The following is a 25,717-nucleotide window of genomic DNA, read 5'->3' as shown; positions in this document are numbered from 1 at the left end:
GGCATTATTTTCGGTATGACAAAAAGTTCGCCGATACTTTCACATCTCTAAGCTCACGTATTATACCCCATTAACTGCCTCTGGACTACTCCCAATGATATTTCAAGAGGGGGGGCAAAAATCTGGATAGCCCTTGGTCTAAAGGAGATCGGTGACTTAGCCGATCTAGGGCAAATAGCTTCCTTCACCTTTTTAAAGGAGAAATTTCATCTGCATTCTAATAATTATTTTTCAAATAACTTCAATTGAGAAGTTTTTTGGATAAAAAGCTTCCTCAAAACCCAATAATGTTTCAAAAACTTGCTATAGTTGAATCTATTAGAAGGAAAATGAAAATTGACAGCTTATATCAATCTTTTCTATCTCAACTTCCTGATGACTTAGATGATCAGAACAATAAGTGGGCGACAAAATTTGGAGTACCTTTTATTGATTTAAAATTTCCACTGGTATTAGCTAGGTCGGTTCTGGTATCAGGCACCCTTCGCTCACAAAGCTATATGGCTATATTCAATCTCTATTATACACCTGCAAAACTTGTTAGATGGGGGGTTGTCTGTGGGGGTAAAGGGTCGTTTTGTGCAAGATGCAAATTTCCCTCTGCAGATTCTGTTCATATGTTTTATAGCTGTCCGGAATTATCTCTCTTTATTAACCAAATTGAAACTTTTCTTATGCAGATTACTCAAATTTCTGTTAAAATTTCTGCTGAAATGGTTATCAATGGCTATGAATATTCTACGGCCTTGGAAAAAACAAGACATTTGCAAGCTTTTCTTTTTATCGCTATTGCCACGGTCAGACTCTGTGTTACATCACTCTGGATAAATCCTGAACCTCCTACTTTTTGTCATTGGAAAGCCAGGATGTTGGCCTGGTATAAACTCGAGACTTCAGTTCAGGCTTTCAGAGGAAAGAATAGACGCCTAATCGCTTATAAGAACTGGGCACCATTTGAAAAATGAGTTGCAAATTAATTAATTAATTATGATTATTTTTTCATTTTATTTGTTATGCTCATATAATTTCTTTTTCTATGTATGTATCTCGTTTGATGTATGCTTTGATGGTCTACCTTTTCGCACCACCAGGGGATAAAAGGGGAAAAAACTCAATAAAAAAAAGAAACAAATAAATACATTGATGTATGCAGATCTGAAGGTGCAAGAGTCTTGGAGAGGAAGCCATTTGAGATTGGTATGTACTGTAATAATAATGTCAAGTTTCCTCTTGACTGTGATCATTCTGGTAGCCTTATGAAGGAATGTGTTTAATGAGCCACTCAAATGGCAAGGAGTCCAATGAGAATAAATGTCCCATCATGTAGGGCTGAGATGACTGGTGACTACACATTCTTTACATCCACTTCATGTATTCAGCTCTTGATAAATGTCACTACACTGATGCTGTCTTGTTATGGTAATCTATTTATTTTTATTTATTTTTGCAGTTTTATATGGCATGAACTTGCCTCAAGATCATTGGAGCACTTTATGTGAGAAGCAAACGTTACACACATTTGTTAAGTGATTTCCCCAGAATCAGAGGATGTTGACCCAAGGCTAGTATTGAACCTGGTTCCCAAGGTCAGCAGCTCTAGCCATTAGGCCACATTTCCACCCTATCCGGGGCAAAATATACAGATTGTCATTATGTATCTTCTCAGCACAAAGAAAGTCGAAGGCGTATCTGTTACCTTTTGCTATGCTATCAATGGGGTCATACTTTAGTAGAACGTATTTCATTTTATTTTGATTGTTTTGTCTGACTTATAGTGATCTATTTCCATAAACATGGCCGAAAGGCAGTAATTAATATGAATAAAGGAAGTATCAATGTTAATTTCCATATAAATCTGTGTGCCATCAGTCAATATGTAGTAAGGGATGAAAAGAGTTAATACGAAATTCCTTGGAGAATCAAGGTACAGATTAAATAAGCCAGTATCAACATTAGTGTGAAACCTAAAGGCGTTGTGATAGTGGGTGAAAAGGATTCAGTAATCTTAACAATCTGGTAGCAATTAGCAAGATAAAATTTGAACCATTGCATCACCCATGATGCTGAGAATATTATTTTCAGTTCAATGTCCTGGTCTGAAACCTGAGTGTTTATTTGTTGCCATGGTGTTTTGGTTGATAATTGATACTTCTATTGGGATATATATTGTTGGATCATTTTAGCTACTCAGGGGGGTGTAGGTCCATAATTGTCATTTCCTCCTTGAAAAGCCCTAGGATTTTTGTTGGCTGGTCTATAAAAATGTTGCAGGGAAAGCACATTGGTTAAGAGAGTAGTTAAGGTATACTTGCAAAGAGAATGGAGAGAAGAACTAATGTTTTTGTCCAAGTCAGGAGAAATAGCATATAGTGGACAGCACAAGTGTTTATTGAAGGATATCATATTCACAGATTAAATCCTGAGAGGGGTGAATTTGCAGCCAGCAGTAGATATTTTGGCAAAGATTAATGCAATTTGGGCAGAGCGTATCTGCATTAAACCCAATATTGACTTGTACTTTATGTATATTACTTGCACAATTGATTGTTAGTTCTGTTCATCTGATATTTGGACAGCCATGGAGGGAGTGGTTCGTTGTGGTCTTCTGATGCTAGTGTTTGACTAATCCTATGGACATGGTTCAAATTTAATTAGTGAAATTAAACACACATTGCCCATTCAGCCTGAAAAATGATGGTACTTATTGTGGTGATCTCACTTTTTTCCTGTCTATCCCTCTTGGGTTTGATAGAAGGTGCTGTGAACTAATGTTCTCTCCCAATATCTTTTACCTTGCACTGTATCATTCTTATGTTTAGCTTCCTTGTCCTGGGCAGGGTGAGAATACTGCTGCCAATTGCGGCAAGGGTGACATTGCTGTAGTCCAGTCTTAGCTACCTACACATAGTCTCTGGTGTGCGTATGTGTGCTTTTGATTACACAAAGGTGGAGCACTGCGAGAGCCGGTGGAAGAGGGGGACATTGCTTTGCTAAATCTTGTCACAGTCAGGCAAATGCATTTTGGGGACTCGTCCGCTGGATCAAACAACAATCCATCACATAAACAACTGAACAGTATACCACGGGTCACATCCTTGATCTGGATGAAGGCCGAAGTCACCACCCATTAAGGTAAGTGATCTTGTATCAAATTCTCAAAGTTCACAAAGTGCTTTGGTCCTGCTGCAATTTTGGACTACTGTAGGGTCATGTATGTTGTAGCACCAAGCTGTCACACGAGCTAGACGAGCAGACCCCAAGACACATTTGTGGTTTTTTGAGCACTCCTCCATCTCAACCATTCTATCTTCTGACATTCTGGCTTCTAAGAAGACTACAAAGACATGAGGGTGTGAAGACCTCACTGGCACCCATTATCTGACATCAACTGTGCAAAGCCTTTGCAAATGCGCAGCATGGGTGGACTTGACCCCACCCTCCATGAGCTTCCAATCTCTGCTGAGTGTATGCAGTGGGTAGGGGCCAAGACATTGAAGGCTCTGGAAACATTTAAGGTCCTTTGCTTGACCAGGAGCTGTGGATCTAACAATAGACCAACATAGATCTGTGAAGCTTGCTCTGGTTTTGTAAAACCAGGCCAGAGAAATTACAGGTGCCATGGATCCAAGAATGGTTCCCAGACTGAGGAAAATCTGCGTAGGGTTTGCTAATCATGCGAGGAGATCAGCATGCTTTATAACCTTTTAAGTACAAGTGGGTCCCTATGGAACATCCTAAATGAGCCTGGAATCAGGATGTGCACATATTGCTCTCTTATGTGCCATTTTATTTTTGCTAAAAATGCAAAAACAACAGTTGATGGACAGAATGCAGAACAATGTCATACATTCACCCCAGTACAGAGATCTGGGCCTAAATCCATATAGTCAAGCTATCCTGGCTGATGATAGCTGATAGCCAGAAACCGGTCCTAGGATGCTTGTTCCGGTCCAGGGAAGACATGGCTTGGCAGTTCGGGCTGGACTGTTCCCATGAGGCACAGGGTCAAGGCTGATTTGCATATGGCCATGTCTGAACTGGGGTGGTGTGGAGTGCAAAAAAACAATGGTTTTAGGCCCAGATCTCTGTACTGGGGCGAATGTATGACATTGTTCTGCATTCTGTCCATCAACTGTTGTTTTTGCATTTTAATTTTGCTGTCACAACGAGGGGACCAAGTGTCCATGTCCTCGTGTGGTAGATTCAGCATTGACTTCAGTGTTGCGGCCAGCCAATTAGATCATTGTGGTAGCACAAAACCGTCTCTGGATCCACTGTACAAAAATAGTTAGTGAGAGAAAAGCTCCCTCAGCCAATCAAATTAAAATATTTTTTACATTTTGGAGCCCCGGACGTGTGCAATCCTGCATCTATACATCTTCCTTGAATTAATGGTTCTGATATCTTTACATTTTAATCTACTTATGCCCAACCAGAGCACTTTTTAAAGGCTTATTTTTGAGAAAACTACTGAATCGACCTACACCAAACCAAGCACAGGCAAGTTGTACCATCATGCCAAATGTGGTGCAATCCTGTTCAACATTTTTGACGAGCAAAGAATCATATGGCAATTAACATGAGTAATGGGACTTTCTGGACCCCTCCCCTTTTCTCGAACACTGCTTGACGGATTGGCATAAAACTTTCCATTGAAACCTCAACATGATTGTACTTCTTTTTTGAAAGTTTTGTGTGGATTTGTTGAATTGCACAAACGTTATTAAGAAAACAAAAAACTGGAGGACTATTGTTAAATCTTTGCTCTCATTAGGTTTTCATAAATGAGGCACATCAAGACAATTTGTATACTGTGTATTTAAATGAAAATGCCAATAGAGAAAAGTGGATCAAAATCTCAGTAAAAAGAAAGAACGAATTTTGTTGATTAAAAACCTATATAAGAACTGCGTTGCTGTATTTTTAAGACCTCCCTCAACTAAGCAAACTCAAATTCAATGCAAAGTGATTCAGACCATCTCATCTGTGAAGCACGCTACGCCTTCCTCTCCAAAATAATGCATGGCATCAGAGTTAAAATATATAATTCCGATGACTTGGATATACTTTGGCAGGCAGGAACTAAACTTCTTTGCTTTGCTTCAGTAACAATACCTAACATCATTAGAGCCATAAAAGCGGCAGGTCACTGTGTTCCATTCAATTCATGCCACGAAGACATTACTGAATAGTTGTCGGAGGACCTCTCACATGATGAAGCTCTTTCGAAAAGCGGCGATTCCTTCATGCATAAAAGATGCAATGGTTAACATGACATTCACACAAATCGTAGCACTGAATCTTCTTGCTGGAATTTTAGGGAAAGCTTTATGTATTTATTTATGGGTTTGACTTTATACTGCCAATAAGACAGGAAGGGGAATCTTCAAATACTTTAACATATGGCTCAAGTGAATCTACTGCATAAAATGATACACTATACATAGGCGTTTACATATCAAAGGTGAAAAAATAATTACAACTCTGGCAAATTTTCAAAAATTACAATACAAAAAAAATTGCTTTGAGCTGGAGGTTTTCAATTCTTCCTTCTGCTGACAGGATAGTATGCCATACTCCTAAACTTTGGAATTGCAATAATCTTACTTCATATTTTAGGAGGTGACTCCTGAAAGATTCTTAAGGACTGCAGTGTAACAGGCACATTTGTTTAGAGATATAGGACATGCTTCTCCAAAAACGTAGGATATTAGTCATAGGCTTGGGCTTATTTTTTGTAGATTAATTTTTTTCTTGACATTCATAAAATTTACAGGGATGCAATTAGAAATCTAATAAAATGCTAGATTTTCAACCTATGACTATTTCCCCTTATTTCACTTCTGCAGATTGTCGACAGGGGTATATATTTTCCACACATTTTGGTTGCACGGATCCTCCTTCCCAACATATACACCAACATATTTTTAATACTTTCAAACATGCACTTGTACTTGGATATGCCATTGAGAGTGCCAATAATTTTTGTCCTTAGTGGCTACTGATCAATTTCCCAAATGACATCCCCTATCCTCCTGTTCGCCACCTACAACCATTTCCTCCCCTCACAACTAAAGCTGCAGCATATACAATCCCCCCATATAGCATATTTAACCTCTATAGTAAATAGGATTTATGAGCACAGTTGCACTCAAAGTCCAGTGCTGTGAATCAGGCTTTGCAAATTTAATTTTTCTGGTGTAATTATAGGATCCCACTGCCCTACACCAGAGGGGGAAAGCATACAGTTTAGAATGCATAACAATCTGTGTCGTCACTATTTCTCCCTTTACAATGCGGGAGCAAAACCATATGCCAATATCTGAGCACCCCAAAATTTACTTCATTCTGCTTTTCCATAGTTTACTGGGCAAAACAGTACTCAACCTGAATTACATGAGGCAATGTGTCCCTGCATTAAGGCACCCCCAAAATTAATTAGTGGATTAAAAACAGTTTATTAAGTAATGGGATCCACTCAATAATTGAGTTCTAGATCAATGCAAAGTTAAAGGGATTTGTTGTAAAAAGTTCAAAATAAGCAGTCCATAGTCAATGCCATGAAGGCTCCGGTATAGTGTTAGTAGGCTCATACAAAATGTTATTGTCCTTTGATTTGTATGATCTTGTTTCCCTGCCAGAGTCTCGTACCTCTGTGTCTTGGCCCTCCAATGGACCTTGTTTTGTGCCAAGAGGGTTTGGATATAACGGGTCCCCACAGTCATCCAATGAGGACCAAAAACTGGATAACTGAACTAAAAACTAGACATCAATCTCATATAGGTTACTCTCAAGACTATGCTATAAAGATCAGAGATTATCATAGCAAACCCAAATCTCCTGCAGAAACAAAGGTGAGCCAAAATCATGCACATTAGGAGCTCAGTTAAAGCTATACAAAATTACAGCATTCGTAGCTCATGTTCTGAGACCTCACTAATATGATCCCCTCTGGTTATTAGTTCCCAATTTAGGAATGCACAACCAATTAAAGGGAGAAAAGCATGATAGATGAGTTTATTGTCATAGTCATTTAGTTTAGTTTATAAAGATTTTACGGTAAGCAAATGCATCAATAAATTCAGTAAAAGACAGTTTTGCCAAATTCTAATAAGGCATTTGGAATAAGATACCAAAGCTACGGAGTTCGGGAAGGGACATGAAACATGCCAGTTCCAGCAGTCTCTCAAGAAAGAAAGGACCACTCAGCACACCCAGCGTTTGCGTCAGTTCAGAATGTAAGCCAGGTGAGTCCTTATTGGGCAATCCACATTGCCAAGGAAAGCTCTGCAAGAAACAGTCAACAGCTCATCCATCACCAACTCCAGCCAGGCAAGCTCTTTTTTCTTTTAATTTTAGTAATATTATATTTTTAGAGTCCCGGGGGGTGACACCTTCTAGAATCACCTCATCATCAGACGACATAAAGAAGACACAAATTGTAGAGAAACAGGTGGGACAATTACGCAGCCTCTAAGCAATCCAGTGTGTGAAATGCTAGTGCAATGCTTCTTCAGTAAGAGCACATTGACGAGTTCAAGAGGACAGTTTCCTTTGTATCTGGTCAGGATTGTATCTAAGGATGGGCGTAGTCCGCGTAGTGGGGCTGGGCACTACGCCCACCCACCCTATTTTTCATATTACATACAGTAACATAAAAGGAAAATAACATACCTTGAATGCGGCGTCCCGGGGCACCCTCATCCTGTAGACGCACTGACTTCTTAAAACGAATGCACATGGGCGGGCGCCCGCGCATGCGCATTTCACGCAAAAAATGTGCATGCGCTTTTATTTTACTGTATGTAATATGAAAAATAGGGTTGTAGAAGAGGGCGGGAGGGAGGCGGGTGGCGGGCAACTTCGCACCGCCACAGAGTGGGCGTAGTGTCGCCTACTGCGCCTACTTTGTGAAGCGTGAAGTAGCACCACTACGCCAATCCGTGGGCGGAGCGAAGTGCTACGCCCACTGTTAATTATATCAGTAAAATGTGGCAAAGTCTCTTGTACAGTACATAAGAACCCGGGAAAGAAAACACTGTCTCACATTATTTGTTATATTGTGGAATTCTCTCACGAGCAGTAGATTCAGCGAGGCAAAAGACTTCACATATGCCTAAATTAAATTTTGTGCTAATATAACTAAAGCATATATGATTTGTCACAATACATTAATGGGAAATATACAACATTATAACTCTAGTACAATGTTGATGTACTGGAAATCATTTAGTATGATTTACAAAAAATACATGTCAGTATGAAAGACTTCTACGTTTTTGAATATTCTAACGGGTTAATACATTTTTAGTTTTCATTTTTGAGAGGCACAACATTAGTACATGTATGAAATACAATCCATGAAAGTTTCTTGAAGGCATCATTAATTTGGAATGTATAGCACCTACTTTTCTTTTGTCATTTCATTCATGTTTTTTGTCAACTTTTCTACAGTAGTTTAGTTGGTGCACGTTTTTAATTTTCCCTCAGAAAGTTTCATGATCGGTTTTCTCAGGTCATAAAAGTTTATATGTAATTCATTCTCCAACAGCTCCCAGATGCAAAGTTATACATAGTATGTAAAAATCTGAAAATATTCTGTCTCAGTGGAAAGCAAAATCGTACGAAAATCGGGCAGCATCCCTAGCACTACAGGAAAGCTCAGGAAATCTCTGGCTTGCCACCATCGTTTCTTATACACAATTTTTGCACTGTAGAGTAGAGAAACTGTAAATTCATCATGATGTGAGGAAAAGTATAATTTCTTTAGCAAATTAGAACACGAGAATAATACACTTCATTACTTTAACACATAAGGACCATCCCATTTCTAGCAATCTACTCAACATCCTCCATGCTAATGCCATAAGGATATGTTCAAACAAACATGAAACATTTTTATAATAGGACTTTCTCAAAATAAATGAACCAAGAGAAGAAACCACATGAGAGAGATATTTGTTGCAAACTTGCATTTGCTCCATCTCAAGCTCAAAATGATCAAGGGAATTTCTGCAGTGAAAAAAAACTGTTATCTCATCAGCTCAACTGTGTTCTGCGAAGTCTAAGGGAAGAGGATGTGTGCAGGGGAGGAAGCAGGATTGATTGTCAGAGACTGCAACCATCTTGTTAAAAATTGAGATTTATACAGACATGTGGCCTAAATAAAACACATTAAACCTTTACTTCTATACAATATGTGAAATGTAATCCCAACTATATTAGTTCAGTCTATATATGCAGAATCACAAGTAAAATTGCCTATTATTTATCAGTAAAAGTGCTCAAAAATATAAACTTGGAAAACAATCCTGCAATAGTGATAGTAGATAGTACCCTGTGAGTGGGGGGTTTAACAGAATTTACTGGTTTAAATTACAAATCGGAAAGACTCCTTACAATATGAGAATTAAACTCAATATATTCTGCGCCAGGCACAAAGTAATTTGTCCCAAGAAACATAGCTTTCTGCAAAGTTTGTGCTGCATACCACAATTAAATATTGCCAATGGCTACTTTGTGGTGTTACATATACCTTAGATCGTACACCATATTTTGACCCAAGAAGGCCGGTGATTAGCTTGATTCTGAAGGAAATCCCTTGTCATGTCCTAGTGACAGAGGCCCAAGCTAAGTTGTAAACATGGGCCAAGTTGCTTCCTGGAGAGAAGGAGTGCAGTCCTGATGGGACATGTTTCAGAATTAACTTTTGTGCTCTTTAGAATGTCAATAATTTTGGATGTGTACCTAGGAGTTTCATATGTGTGTGCACGCAATGTTCACAGATGTTCCCTTGCGTTTCTTGCACAAGTATTCAACATAACACATTTTTACTGCATTTCTGGAGCTGATTCCTTATCTAGGGATTAAATAGAGGCCAGGCTTGAGAGGCATTCACAAAATATGACCCTGAAGGCTTTGCCTTGTGGGACACCTGAGGCAAATGAGGTGCGAGGACCTCCTGTAAAACCTGAGGTGCTAGCACCTCCCGTGCTCTCTGGGGTATAAATAATATTTTTACTTTTTTATGCCTCTTACCCCTTTGTTCAGTGAGATCATTAACCTCTGTTATGTCCAGATCTGATAAATAATCGTTTTCATGGATCAAGGATCTCTTAGATGACATAACTTGAAAGAGAGTAGAAAACATACATGATCTCATTTCCTTATGGATAAGTTTTTTGATGGCATCATTAGTAAAATCAGATTCAACAGTATTACCATGAATTGAATCCAAATCTGAGTCAGACATGTTAGTCAAATAAATGTATATAAATGTCTGATCCTCTAATTTTTTATTTTATTTTTTTAAATAATATAATAAACTTGTAAATATCAATTATAACTGTCTGATTTCCTTTTTAAAATTTTTGTAATATAATAAACTTTCTGATTATTGGGGGGTTGGGGGTTACACAGATAATCGGATTATGTTAATAGAGGTAACTAAATATTATAATTTCCCAATTTATAATCAAAGAAATGAAGCGCAGTAAGAAACATGAAGCCTCAAGCATGGCAAAGCTTTCCGAAAATATAAATGAACTCCAAAGCAGTGGGGAAGGTAACTACACTTGCGACGCGAGTCAATGTGTGCTTTTAAATATTTCACGCGCTAGTTTCAAAGACTTAGTATCATTCATGAAATATAAAGACAAACGAAGGGAAGGAAAAAACAGAAGCCAACCTCCGTAAATTGGAGGTTGTGAAACCGAAAACAAGGAGTGAAAAGGTGTTACTGTACCTTATAACATTGTACCTTATAACATAACATTGCATATATATATCCTTACATTGTATATATAAATATTTACTCCTGTAGGGATAAAAGAGGGTTACTCAGTATACGGTATTAAGGTAAATTAATAATAAAATACTAATCTTAAACTCTAAAATATAAGACTTTTCATAAGCTAAGTAGGAAGTTGACTTATCTTGCTTGGAGCCGCATTTAAAAGAGGCTGATTGCCTAGTGATTCATGCTATTGTTGGTTCATATGTATTCTAAGTTGGAACTTTTGCTTTGTGACATATGCGGCTATGCTTGGACTGCATTAAAAGTTGTATGCATAATGTTAGCCTCCGTGTCTTAAATGAAATCCAGATTCTCTGGTCATGTTAATAGGAGAATCACAATTAAATAGAGGCCAGGCTTGAGAGGCATTCACAAAATATGACCCTGAAGGCTTTGTAAACAAGCATATCATTTTCTCCTTGGTTTGTCTGCAGACCAGTGGATCTCTTTTAGGGTATGAAATATGAGGCATGACTATTTATGGTTTAAATATTCTTGTTACTTAATTCTGAATCATGGTCCAGGTTTCCAATGCCTACTCTTTTGATGCTTATGGTACTGGAAAACTGCTTTTATAAGCAGAACCGTAATTAAGACTGCTTTAAAAAAAGTTATTCATTTTGGAATGCAAACACAGGGATCGTGGTGCAGGACACCAGAAAGGGCCACATATAGAAGCCTCCCTAATGAATATTTGTTATTCAGGTCACCCTGTAACTTGCTGCGAGTGGACATTTTTTTGATGCGAACTATCAGTATACTGATCTAGACTTGCAAGCTTAAAAGATGCTGTTCTGTGTCACATGATTTCAGTTCACTTCATAAGTTTCCAATTGAAGAGCTAATATCACACAGTAAGAAGAAAATGTAAGAAAATTCCCAAACAAATTTGCAAAAAGAAAGTAATTTTTTATAAATACAATTATATCAGAATTGCAAAAATCCAAACAGTAGAACTGGAGATACACAGTTTCAATGAAGTTAGTGAAAATAGCGCCTAAAAAACAAAGTGCTTCTCACGATCATCTGGTTACACAAGTCTGGGGAAAGGTCGCAATTTCAATCCAAACACGTTGAAGCATGTATTGTATACAGGAACCATGTTAATCCCACTGAGAGTCTGGCCGCAAAGAGTTCCATTTGTGGCGGAGAAGTTCCCGAAGAGGAGGCTGGGCATTGTGGATAGTCGATGCTGTATCGCGAAGAGTCAGGCGCCATGGACGGTCTTTACTGTAGCTTTGCATTGGCGGTTGTCGAGGGGTGTCTTTCCTGTTGCACAAAGTGCATGTCTTGCAATGTCGGTCATTGCTGGCAGTCGATGCGGACAGCAGTTCTCACTAGAGCTTTATGTTGGTGGCTGTCAAGGGCGGCAGAGTCTTGGTGCAAACTGGCCTGTTTCTTGAGAAGGAGCACACTCTGATGCCAATCAAGGGTCCAGGGCCTGGGGAGGTACCTCTTGGGGATCAGCAACTAACGCCAGCAGAGGTCAGCAGTATGTCCAGTGCGGCAAGTCAGTTGGGTAGTTGTTGGAAGGCCCTGAAGCTTCTTGTATCCCTGCATCTCACACAGAAGAGCAGCCAACTGACATTTGGAGTCACTCTGGTTAGCCTGGGATGAAGGTAAGCAGGTACAGCCTTCATTCTCAGACAGCAAGGCAGTCCTTCAAGCAGGACAGTCCATTTTTTGTAACTTCCACAGGTCCAGAAATGTTCTGAAGAGTGTCTCTGGAGGTCTAATATTTATACCATATGCATTTGTTTGGAGGTGGGCTCCTTGTTCTACTTCCACATTGGTTCAGTAAAGTTCTTCCTTTTCCCCTGTCAAGGCTCCAAACTGTCTGTGAGTGTAAAAAAGAAGGGCAGGCCTGGTGTCAGGCGTATGCATGTATGCAGGATGCAAAGTCCTTTGAAGTGTATGTAGGTCTAGGTTCAGTCCCTTCCCTGTCAACCTGTCAGGGTGGCCAATCCTGTCCACACCTAAGTCCCCTTTGGGTTACAGTCTGGAAACAATACGCAATACCCACAGCAGAGGCATTCACAATAATGACTCAGGACATTTGCAGAAGGCACAAATGGCTGGGAGAATAAAATGACAACTTTCTAAAAATTTAATTTTCAGAATTTTAACTGAAAATATGATGATTTTAAATTAAAAACCTTTTGAATTTAAATAGCATAACCCTATCATCAGAGTTAGCCATTAATAAATGTAATAATGTAGTCCAGTGTTAGTTAATGGGAGCAATATGCCTTGCAAAAGTAAAAAACTGATGTTAGGAGTTTTCACTGCTAGGACATATCAAAATTTTTAAATACAAAACACTCTGACCTATGAGTCTTTAGCCTCTACCTTGGGGTGACTTCTAAGTATAAAAAAGGACTGTTTAGGCAAGAAAAGAGGTTTATTTTGCCATGTTGAAATGGTAAGCTTAAAACTGCACTACAGAATGCAGTAGCACGCCTGACATATGTTGTTAACGGATCCTTCAGTGGCACAATAAGTGCTGCTGCTCACTAGTAACATGGGCACATATAGTACCATTTACTAGTGACCTACAAGTAAATTAAATGTAGCATTTAGATAGATGTCAATTGTACCAAGCTGCAGGGAAAGACAGAAGAACTTTACCATTGGTGAACAGAGAAAATGTGCACAGTTCTAATGCCAACAAAAACAGGTTCAGCAACAGAAGGCAAAAACTGAGGGTAACACTGCAAAAGGGCTAGGTTCAACAGAGGGTAAAATTGCTGCCTCTCAGCCAGTGCTCTGCCCACGTCCCCACCCACCCCCTTCCCTCAAATGTTGGAAGGCTTATAGAAAATGACTGGTCTGTTGGTTGCAAGGCAAAATTAAATACTAGACTAAACTGTGTAATTTTTTAACACTCTCTGCTACTTGTCCTTCTCCTGTAGGCACTCTTTGAAACACTATTTACCATGTCCTCTTGTACACAAAGTCATTCTGCCATTGAGGCATGTTCTTTAAAAGCAATAAGCTGAGTCTCTGGCAAAACCTGATCGCTATGTCCCGAGAAAGGAAAAAACATTTTCATATTCATAGGAAACCATGCTCCTGTGTACGGTGTAGGTTCTAGATATTATTTGTTTTAGTTGACTAAAAGAAACATTATCCTGAAAAAATGAATCACTCTGACCACATCCTTGCAAGCTTGAGTCTCTGAAGGTGAATGTATAAGGAGATCATCTAAAAGTGACAATACATGAACACTCTCCATTGAAATACAGCAGTCAATGTTTGTGAACACACTTAGAGATGCTGTCAGTCAAAATGGAAGAGACTACATTTACCAATGATGGGAACAGGGGTGGGAGCACAGCACTTCACCTCCCAGCAAGGTTCGCCCCTGGCATTGTGGTAAATGCAGTTTCAGTTACTTGCTTGCTTCAAGAGTGTTCAAGTGTTTTGCCACAGTTGGCGCAGATAGTGCTGATCTCTAGACACGTGTTTCTGTTTCTTTTACCGTCATCAGCAAGGATTACAATCTTTGAAATTTGGGTTTGCTGAGTAGGCTGCCAGCACCTTTCCCAGGGCAGGTACCTCTCACAGGCATGCAGGTGCTTCCTCCACGAGCTCATCAGCTCAATGACTCACAGGAGTACTTTTAAACAGGAACAGGGGTGGGAGCAAACCGCTTCACCTACCAGCTAGGTTCGCCCCTGGCATTGTGGTAAATGCAGTTTCAGTTACTTGCTTGCTTCAAGAGTGTTCAAGTGTTTCGCCAAAGTTGGAGCAGATAGTGCTGATCTCTACACACGTGTTTCGGATTCTTTAACCATCATCAATAGAGATTACAGTCTTTAAAATGTGGTGTTTGCTGAGTAGGCAGCCAACATCTTTCTCAGGTCAGGTACCTCTCACAGCCATGTGGGTGCTTCATCCACGAGCTCGTCAGCTCAATGACTCATGGGAGTACTATTAAACAGGAACAGGGGTGGGAGCACTACTCTTCACCTTCCAGCAAGGTTCGCCCCTGGCATTGTGGGAAATGCATTTTCAGTTACTTGCTTGGTTCAAGAATGTTCGAGTGTTTCGCCACAGTTGGTGTGATAGTGCTGATCTCTAGACACGTGTTTCTGGTTCTTTAACCGTCATCAGTGGTAAATGCAGTTTCAGTTACTTGCTTGCTTCAAGAGTGTTTGAGTGTTTCGCCTACATTTACCAATGATGGTTTGCCACACAGGACCTCTGATATTTTTGGTGTCATTTTTTTGATTGAAATCTAAAGGTGTTAATCTTGTAAATCCATTGAGGAATTCTCCCTGTAAAATTACACAAAGCAGAATGTTCATTTTGAATTGTATTGTCTTCACATAATTTTTCACCCACTTCAAGTCGATGACCAATCTGCACTCTCTCAATCATTTTGTAACCAGAAAAACAATTGAGGCCACCCGGATTTCCTTCCTTTGGAGGAACTGGAAACATGGTGTTCTTGTAAAGTAACAATACAGTGTTTTCTTTTAGTCTTACTCATGTTTTTCTGTCATTAGGCCAGGGATTCCTGAACTTGTGGATTTTGATGTAAAATCTGTGGAGCATTTTACTGAAACTCAATGACTCACGGGAGAACTAGTAAACAGGAACAGGGGTGGGAGCACACCGCTTCACATCCCAGCACGGTTTGCCCCTGGCATTGTGGTAAATGCAGTTTCAGTTACTTGCTTGCTTCAAGAGTGTTCGAGTGTTTCTCCACAGTTGGCACAGATAGGGTTGCACTCTAGACACATGTTTCTGGTTCTTTAACCGTCATCAGTAGAGATTACAGTCTTTGAAATTTGGGGTTTGCTGAGTAGGCTGCCAACATCTTTCTCAGGTCCCGTACCTCTCACAGGCATGCGGGTGCTTTATCCACGAGCTGGTCCGCTCAATGACTTATGGGAGTACTATTAATCAGGAACAGGGGTGGGAGCACACCTCTTCACCTCCCAGCAAGGTTGGCCCCTGGCATTGTGGTAAACGCAGTTTCAGTTACTTGCTTGCTTCAAGAGTGTTTGAGTGTTTTGCCACAGTTGGCGCAGATAGTGCTGATCTCTAGACACGTGTTTCTAGTTCTTTAACCGTCATCAGTAGAGATTGCAGGCTTTGAAATTTAGGGCTTGCTTAGTAGGCTGCCAATATCTTTCGCAGGTCAGGTACCTCTCAAAGGAATGCAGGTGCTTCATCCACAAGCTTGTCAGCTCTATGACTCTCTGGAGTACTATTAAACAGGAACAGGCGTGGGGGCCCAACGCTTCACCTCCAAGCAAGGTTCGCCCCTGGCATTGTTGTAAATGCAATTTCAGTTACTTGCTTGCTTCAAGAGTGTTTGAGTGTTTCGCCAGAGTTGGTGCAGATAGTGCTGATCTCTAGACACGTGTTTCTAGTTCTTTAACCCTCATCAGTAGAGATTACAGTCTTTGAAATTTGGGCTTTGCTGAGTTGGCTGCCAACATCTTTCTCAGGTCAGGTACATCTCACAGGCATGCAGGTGGTTTATCCACAAGCTTGTCCGCTTAATGACTCACGGGAGTACTATTTAACAGGAATAGGGGCGGGAGCACACCACTCACCTCCCAGCAAGGTTCGCCCCTGGCATTGTTGTGAATGCAGTTTCAGTTACTTGCTTGCTTTAAGAGTGTTCGAGTGTTTCGCCACAGTTGGCGCCGATAATGCGGATCTCTAGACACGCGTTTCTGGTTCTTTAACCATTATCAGTAGAGATTAAAGTCTTTGCAATTTGGGGTTTGCTGAGTAGGCTGCCAACATCTTTCTCAGGTCAGGTACCTCTCACAGGCATGCTGGTGCTTCATCCACGAGCTCGTCCGATCAATGACTCACGGGAGTACTATTTAACAGGAACAGGCTGTGGGAGCACACAGCTACACCTCCCAGCAAGGTTCCCCCCTGGCATTGTTGTAAATGCAGTTTCGGTTACTTGCTTGCTTCAAGAGTGTTCGAGTGTTTCGCCACAGTTGGCGCAGAGAGAGAGAAACACATGTTTCTGGTTCTTTAACAGTCATCAGTAGAGATTACAGTCTTTGCAATTCGGGGTTTGCTGAATAGGCTTCGAAAATCTTTCTCAGGTCAGTTACCTCTCACAGGCATGCTGCTGCTTCATCCACGAGCTCTTTAGCTCAATGACTCACTGAAGTAATATTACACAGGAACAGGGGTGGGAGCACACCGCTTCAACTCCCAGCAAGGTTTGCCTCTGGCATTGTGGTAAATGCAGCTTCAGTTACTTGCTTGCTTCAAGAGTGTTCGAGTGTTTCGCCACAGTTGGCACAGATAGTGCTGGTGTCTAGACATGTGTTTCTGGTTATTTAACCATCATCAGTAGAGATTACAGTTACTGAAATTTGGGGTCTGCTGAGTAGGCTGCCAACATCTTTCTCAGGTCAGGCACCTCTCACAGGTTTGCGGGTGCTTTATCCATGAGCTCGTCCGCTCAATGACTCACGGGAGTACTATTAAACAGGAACACTGGTGGGAGCACACCGCTTCACCTCCCACGAAGGTTGCCCCCTGATATTGTGGTAAATGCAGTTTCAGTTACTTGCTTGCTTCAAGAGTGTTTCGCCACAGTTGGCACAGATAGTGCTGCTCTCTAGACACGTGTTTCTGGTTCTTTAACCGTCATCAGTAGAGATTACAGTCTTTGGAATTTGGAATTTGCTGAGTATCCTGCCAACATCTTTCTCAGGTCAGGTACCTCTCATAGGCATGCGGGTGCTTCATCCACGAGCTTGTCAGCTCAATGACTCATGGGAGTACTATTAAACAGGAATAGGGGCGGGAGCACACCACTCACCTCCCAGCAAGGTTCGCCCCTGGCATTGTTGTGAATGCAGTTTCAGTTACTTGCTTGCTTTAAGAGTGTTCGAGTGTTTCGCCACAGTTGGCGCCGATAATGCGGATCTCTAGACACGCGTTTCTGGTTCTTTAACCATTATCAGTAGAGATTAAAGTCTTTGCAATTTGGGGTTTGCTGAGTAGGCTGCCAACATCTTTCTCAGGTCAGGTACCTCTCACAGGCATGCTGGTGCTTCATCCACGAGCTCGTCCGATCAATGACTCACGGGAGTACTATTTAACAGGAACAGGCTGTGGGAGCACACAGCTACACCTCCCAGCAAGGTTCCCCCCTGGCATTGTTGTAAATGCAGTTTCGGTTACTTGCTTGCTTCAAGAGTGTTCGAGTGTTTCGCCACAGTTGGCGCAGAGAGAGAGAAACACATGTTTCTGGTTCTTTAACAGTCATCAGTAGAGATTACAGTCTTTGCAATTCGGGGTTTGCTGAATAGGCTTCGAAAATCTTTCTCAGGTCAGTTACCTCTCACAGGCATGCTGCTGCTTCATCCACGAGCTCTTTAGCTCAATGACTCACTGAAGTAATATTACACAGGAACAGGGGTGGGAGCACACCGCTTCAACTCCCAGCAAGGTTTGCCTCTGGCATTGTGGTAAATGCAGTTTCAGTTACTTGCTTGCTTCAAGAGTGTTTGAGTGTTTCGCCACAGTTGGCACAGATAGTGCTGATTTCTAGACGTGTTTCTGATTCTTTAACTGTCATCAGTAGAGATTACAGTCTTTCAAATTTGGGGTTTGCTGAGTAGGCTGCCAACATCTTTCTCAGGTCAGGTACCTCTCACAGTCATGCGGGTGCTTCATCCACGAGCTCGTCAGCTCAATGACTCACGGGAGTACTATTAAAAAGGAACAGGGAACCACTTCACCTCCCAGCAAGGTTCAAACCTGGCATTTTGGTAAATACAGTTTCAGTTACTTGCTTGCTTCAAGAGTGTTTGAGTGTTTCGTCACATTTGGGGCAGATAGTGCTGATCTTTAGACACGTGTTTCTGGTTCTTTAACCATCATCAGTAGAGATTACAGTTTTTGAAATTTGGTGTTTGCTGAGTAGGCTGCCAACATCTTTCTCAGGTCAGGTACCTCTCACAGGCATGCTGGTGCTTCATCCATGAGCTCGTCAGCTCAATGACTCACGTGAGTACTATTAAACAGTAACAGGGGTGGGAGCACACCGCTTCACCTCCAAGCAAGGTTTTCCCCTGGCATTGTGGTAAATGCAGTTTCAGTTACTTGCTTGATTCAAGAATGTTCGAGTGTTTCGCCACAGTTGGCGCAGATAGTGCTGATCTCTAGACATGTGTTTCTGGTTCTTTAACCGTCATCAGTAGAGATTACAGTCTTTGAAATTTGGAGTTTGCTGAGTAGGCTGCCAACATCTTTCGCAGGTCAGGTACCTCTCACAGGCATGCAGGTGCTTCATCCACAAGCTCGTCAGCTCAATGACTCATAGGAGTACTATTAAACAGGAACAGGGGTGGGGGCACACCGCTTCACCTCCCAGCAAGGTTCGCCTCCGGCATTGTGGTAAATGCAGTTTCACTTACTTGCTTGCTTCAAGAGTGTTTGACTGTTTCGCCACAGCTAGCGCAGATAGTGCTGATCTCTAGACACGTGTTTCTAGTTCTGTAACCGTCATCAGTAGAGATTACAGTCTTTGAAATTGGGGTTTGTCGAGTTGGCTGCCAAAATCTTTCTCAGGTCAGGTACCTCTCACAGGCATGCAGGTGCTTTATCCACAAGCTCGTCCGCTCAATGACTCACAGGAGTACTATTTAACAGGAACAGGCTGTGGGAGCACACCGCTGCACCTCCCAGCAAGGTTTGTCCCTGGCATTGTTGTAAATGCAATTTCAGTTTCTTGCTTTCTTCAAGAGTGTTTGAGTGTTTTGCCAAAGTTGGCACAAATAGTGCTGATCTCTAGACACGTGTTTCTGGTTCTTTAACCGTAATCAGTAGAGATTACAGTCTTTGCAATTTGGGGCTTGTTGAGTAGGCTGCCAACATCTTTCTCAGGTCAGGTACCTCTCACAGGTATGCTGGTGCTTCATCCACGAGCTTGTCAGCTCAATGACTCACAGGAGTACTATTAAACAGGAACAGGGGTTGGAGCATACCACTTCAACTACCAAAAAGGTTTGCCTCTGGCATTGTGGTAAATGCAGTTTCAGTTACTTGCTTGCTTCAAGAGTGTTTGAGTGTTTCACCACAGTTGGCGTAGATAGTGCTGAACTCTAGACACTTGTTTCCGGTTCTTTAACCATCATCAGTAGAGATTACAGTCTTTGAAATTTGGGGTTTGCTGAGTAGGATGCCAACATCTTTCTCAGGTCAGGTACCTCTCACAGGCATATGGGTGCTTCATACACGAGCTCGTCTGCTACTTAACTCACAGGAGCACTATTTAACAGGAACAGCGGTAGGAGCACACCACTTAACCTCCCAGCAAGGTTCGCCCCTGGCATTGTGGTAAATGCAGTTTCAGTTACTTGCTTGCTTCACGAGTATTTGAGTGATTTGCCACAGTTGGCACAATTAGTGCTGATCTCTAGACACTAGTTTCTGGTTCTTTAACTGTCATCAGTAGAGATTACAGTCTTTGAAATTTGAGGTTTGCTGAGTAGGCTACGAACATCTTTCCCAGGTCAGGTACCTCTCACATGCATGCGGGTGCTTCATCCACGAGCTCGTCAGCTCAATGACTCACAGGAGTACTATTAATCAGGAAAAAGGGTGTGAGCACATCACTTCACCTCCCAGCATGGTTCTCCCCTGGCATTGTGGTAAATGCTGTGTCAGTTACTTGCTTGCTTAAAGAGTGTTAGAGTGTTTCGCCACAGTTTTCGTAGATAGTGCTGATCTCTAGACATGTGTTTCTGATTCTTTAACTGTTATCAGTAGAGATTACAGTCTCTGAAATTTGGGGTTTGCTGAGTAGGTTGCCAACATCTTTCCCAGGTCAGGTACCTTTCACAGGCATGCGGGTGCTTCATCCACAACCTCCTCAGCTCAATGACTTCCAGGAGTACTATTAAACAGGAACAGGGGCGGGAGCACACTCCTTCACCTCCCAGCATGGTTCTCCCCTGGCATTGTGGTAAATGCAGTTTCAGTTACTTGCTTGCTTAAAGAGTGTTCGAGTATCGCCACAGTTGGCGCAGATTGTGCTGATCTCTAGACATGTGTTTCTCGTTCTTTAACCGTCATCAGTAGAGATTACAGTCTAATTTGGGGTTTTGCTGGGTAGGCTGCCAACATCTTTCTCAGGTCAGGTACCTCTCACATGCATGCGGGTGCTTCATCCATGAACTCGTCAGCTCAATGACTCATGGGAGTACTATTAAACAGGAACAGGGGTGGGAGCACTACTCTTCACCTTCCAGCAAGGTTCGCCCCTGGCATTGTGGTAAATGCATTTTCAGTTACTTGCTTGGTTCAAGAATGTTCGAGTGTTTCGCCACAATTGGTGTGATAGTGCTGATCTCTAGACACGTGTTTCTGGTTCTTTAGCCGTCATCAGTGGTAAATGCAGTTTCAGTTACTTGCTTGCTTCAAGAGTGTTTGAGTGTTTCGCCTACATTTACCAATGATGGTTTGCCACACAGGACCTCTGATATTTTTGGTGTCATTTTCTTGATTGAAATCTAAAGGTGTTAATCTTGTAAATCCATTGAGGAATTCTCCCTGTAAAATTACACAAAGCAGAATGTTCATTTTGAGTTGTATTGTCTTCACATAATATTTCACCCACTTCAAGTCGATGACCAATCTGCACTCTCTCAATCATTTTGTAACCAGAAAAACAATTGAGGCCACCCGGATTTCTTTCCTTTGGAGGAACTAGAAACATGGTGTTCTTGTAAAGTAACAATACAGTGTTTTCTTTTAGTCTTACTCATGTTTTTCTGTCATTAGGCCAGGGATTCCTGAACTTGTGGATTTTGATGTGAAATCTGTGGAGCATTTTACTGAAATAGTCTCCAAAACTTTATTGTTTTCCCCAAATTGTATTCTTCCGCCAAGTGGGCCAGACTCTGACCTTATTTTGGCATTGTCAGGAACACAATTACTCACATTTGATTTCGTACTAGTGAAAATTGATTCCCTTTTGGGTGAATCTGGGAACGATTTCAAACATGATCAAACCACCTGCACTTTGAACGATCATAAAGCTTTTTGTTCTTCTCGATGTTTCTGGATTGAAGTTTCAATAAATTAGTATGCTTTTGATTTTTGAAAGACCTATGTAAAACAGTTTCAAGCTCATCATCAATAATTTGCTGCCAGAGAAAGGCATTCTCACTGAACGTGCTTTCTGAGCTGAATCCACCTTCCAATCTCTTAAAGGAAGACACTGTTTTGCTGAAGCAGTATCACCTGATTCAATAGATGATGCTTTTAGCTTCGGCAACATTACATCACACAAATACTTTACTTGTACTTCTATTAGTGCCAAAAACTTCAAGCAATATTTACCCTCTTAAATTGCTGACAGCAAAGAGCCAAAGAACCTTTTTGAGAGTATAGCAGGCAAGGTACTCCTCCACAAATGGTGTGGAGGACCCTATCTGTCAAGCTTCCAGTTCAACTTGCTCTATTTACAGTTAGGCAAAACATTGTGTTTTCACCAGTTTGCTTTGCTGGAGGAAATATTAGTCCATTTGCCCTCGCCGGTATCGGGCTGTTGGTCTAAGTTCCTCAGAACACATATCTATGTCTGGTATAAATACCTAAGGTAGTCCCAAAGAATATTCCCAAAAATAAATGTCACTGTGTTATTGTTACTGTAATCAAACAGCACGGTATAGATACAAAAGATCAAATAGACCATGAGTTATAAATCAAAACTATTTCCAAGTGAACCTAACCAATATGCCAACCAATACCTCAACGACCAGCGCATATTCAAAATATTATAGATCTTGTGGGAAAAGGGATGGCAGTTCGTAATTATTCCCACAAGCATATTCTTGCTTTTGTTCTTAGTATCCTTAAGTGCATCTGTGCGTGTTGGTTTCCAGGCTCTATCACTGGCCCTCACAATTTCTTTTCTGTTATATCCACCGCCACAAGTTAGAAATCGATTTTCTATACCTATTTCTACTGGATATTTTAATGTATGTTTTACCAGTTCAGCACTGCCAAGAAAGGTCTGTTGGTCCTGAGTATGAAAGAAAATGGCGCCTCTGCCCCCACGCTGGGATAATTCTCAAAGCATGTCCGGGACATTTATATTTTGTTTTGCAATAACAGAATCATAGTAGTGGGGTGCATTGTCAATGGTCCAAAGACTGGGAATCCTGAACTTGTGAATGTCAGTGTCAGATCCCTCCGCGATGTATCCCCAGGATTGTAATGATGCTATAAAGGGGCCCACCTCTAGATCATCCCAAGTCTGACACGAATAGTACGCAGACTGTTAAGGAGATCAAGCGGGGGAAAAAAGAATGTCCGGAGGGGAACTGCTGGGCTGCTGGAACTGAAGACCTGTAATATACAAGGCACGGAATAAGTGGCGTTGGGCTTGCTAGACTGAACAATATCTAACAATGTGACTCATTCCTCACCTGTAATTCAAACTCAGGAGTGCTGGTATATTAGGTAAAGAAATGGACAACTCCTCATCCCCAGGTGCTACTGTAAGGGAAGAATGACAACCTCTCTGTAACTAGACTTCCCAACAAGTAACCACTTCATAAATGATTAAGCAGAAAATACACCTACCCCTTGAGGGATAAGGAATACCCAACGATCCTTCCGTAACTTGGGACAACCTCTTTCTCTACCTCTTGTCTCCTCTGGTTTATTAATAATGTTCTTGCCTGCATTAACTCATGCATTTAGCAACATCACAGAAGATGTACATAAACTCTGTCACCTTTGTTTCTCTCTCTCTCACTCAGTTCCCTCCTCAAAGTAAATGTGATATCATAGTTCCAATAATAAAGAATAACAGCAGCTCTGCGTACAAATGAAGAACCAAAAAATAGGTTTGCCAACGCCCAAGCTCTATAATCGTCAAGAATTCGTTCTTTGAGGTAGACACTGATAGCGTTCACATACCCCTAAGATCCACAAAGTACAGGTACCTTTCGAAAGTGTGTAAAGAACAAACTTCACCGAGTTTACCCAGTAATAAGTTACACACCAACTCGAACATGGAGAAAGAAAACCTGAAAGTAATGTCTTCACGATGTGGGCGCTTCCGAAGCCCCAGCAAATAATCCTCGGTACTCCGAACTCCCACGCCCTCGTAGCAAGCCTCACCCGACTGTAGAGATAGGCGCTTCCTAAGCCTCAGCCAGCAATCCAAGGGAGAGGGTAAACACAACAGTGGAAGCTTCCTCGAACCAAACCAAGTAGGCGCTTCCTAAGCCTCTGCCAATTAATCCACAATCCTCAACGAAATGAGTAGAACACTCCTCCAGAGATCTCCAACCTTCCAGACAAACGAGAACCCTGCAACACAAATAATCGGCAGCGCGTTCTGCATAGAAGGCACGCTATATGCATTTCCTGGCGCATAACGTCATTACAGCGCGCCGCCCCAAGGATCATGGGATTTGTAGTTTCTTTGTCCCGTGATACTTTCCCAGCGCAGGCAGTGTTTATCAGCGGTCGGGGAATCGTGACAGTCAGGCAGATACTGTACACATTGCTGCCTTCATTGGCACATTTAGTCTTCAATATGCCCTTTTAAGTGCTGATTTGTAATTTTATCCACTAAGTCAGAGTCCAATGCATTATCAATAATTAAGGAGTATTTGATGTCTGAAATTGCCTTAACCAATCTCCACAATTCATCATCTGAAGCAATTCTAGATTGGATGATAAATAGGATACTAATGCATGGAACTCTTTCTTCTGTGTACATTTTTCTCTGGGAACCACCTCATCTTCATCATTGTCAGAAAAAGGCCATGAAGAACTGGAAGAAGTAGGAGCTGATACTGACCACTCACTACTAAGACAATGGGTCTGCTCTATTTTTCATACGCGTTCCTAAACCTAAGAGGTATGATAAATTGTTTAAAAAGCAAGCTAAAGCCCTGCCAATTAAATTAGTCAGCTCCTTCATACATGAAGGAAGCTAGACATTGATTGCACTTCGAACTATGAGGCCTTAGCACTGAAACTAAACAGACAAAATAAGAATACTGGCCTGGGCATTGTAAACATAAATGATATGAGCCAAGCACCACCTACCACGTTCGTGAAAGCTTCTTTCTTCCTAAACTAGGCCACAACGGCTTTCAATAGGAAAGTTATAGTAATACTTAGCACAAAACAAATACAGGATGAGAGGTAGAATGAAAAAAACATTCAAGGTGATTTACTTGGCTGTGATCGTGGAAAGATCATTTCAACCTTGCATATGGGAGAATTAACATAAGGGAGTGAGTTATCCTTCATGATGTAAGGAATGCATGTGACAGAGTCAACTAGTTCAAGTCTCTGTTACGTTCTCTCTTTCTTTTTATTTCTCTCTTTCTCTCTCTATCTCTCTCTCTCTCTTTTGCTCTCCCTTTCTCCCCCTCTCTCTATATGTATTTATATGTGCACTGAAAAAAAACATAGGTTTCAGCCACGTTATAGGTAGGAATTAGCATTTTAAAAACTTAGAAATTCACTGAAAAAACCATAGGTTTCACACATGTTATAGTTAGCGGGACATTTCACTCATACAAACCATTGAAATTCCCCCGTTATAGTTAGTTCAGCTAACTATAACTTGCGCGCCCGCAATCCACTGCTGATGACGTCAAATATTAGATCACTCATGACATGGTCAGTGACATCACTCATGACATCACTGATGACATCTCTGATTGCATCACTGATGACATCATCCTTGTGAAAGAGTGGCAGACCTCCTCTCACCCTAATATAACCTTTGATCCACACATTGAAAAATAGAAACTAACATTTTCAAAACAATTGAGATACCAATACTAGTTAGAACAAACTATTCAGTAATTCCAAAATCTACATACACATTCACTCATTCACCAACAGTTCTATATAGACACTTGTACTCACTCATCATATGTACTC

Source organism: Lissotriton vulgaris, chromosome 8 (assembly GCF_964263255.1).
Source record: "Lissotriton vulgaris chromosome 8, aLisVul1.2, whole genome shotgun sequence".
Lineage (NCBI taxonomy): Eukaryota > Metazoa > Chordata > Amphibia > Caudata > Salamandridae > Lissotriton > Lissotriton vulgaris.
This window is presented reverse-complemented; position numbering follows the sequence as displayed.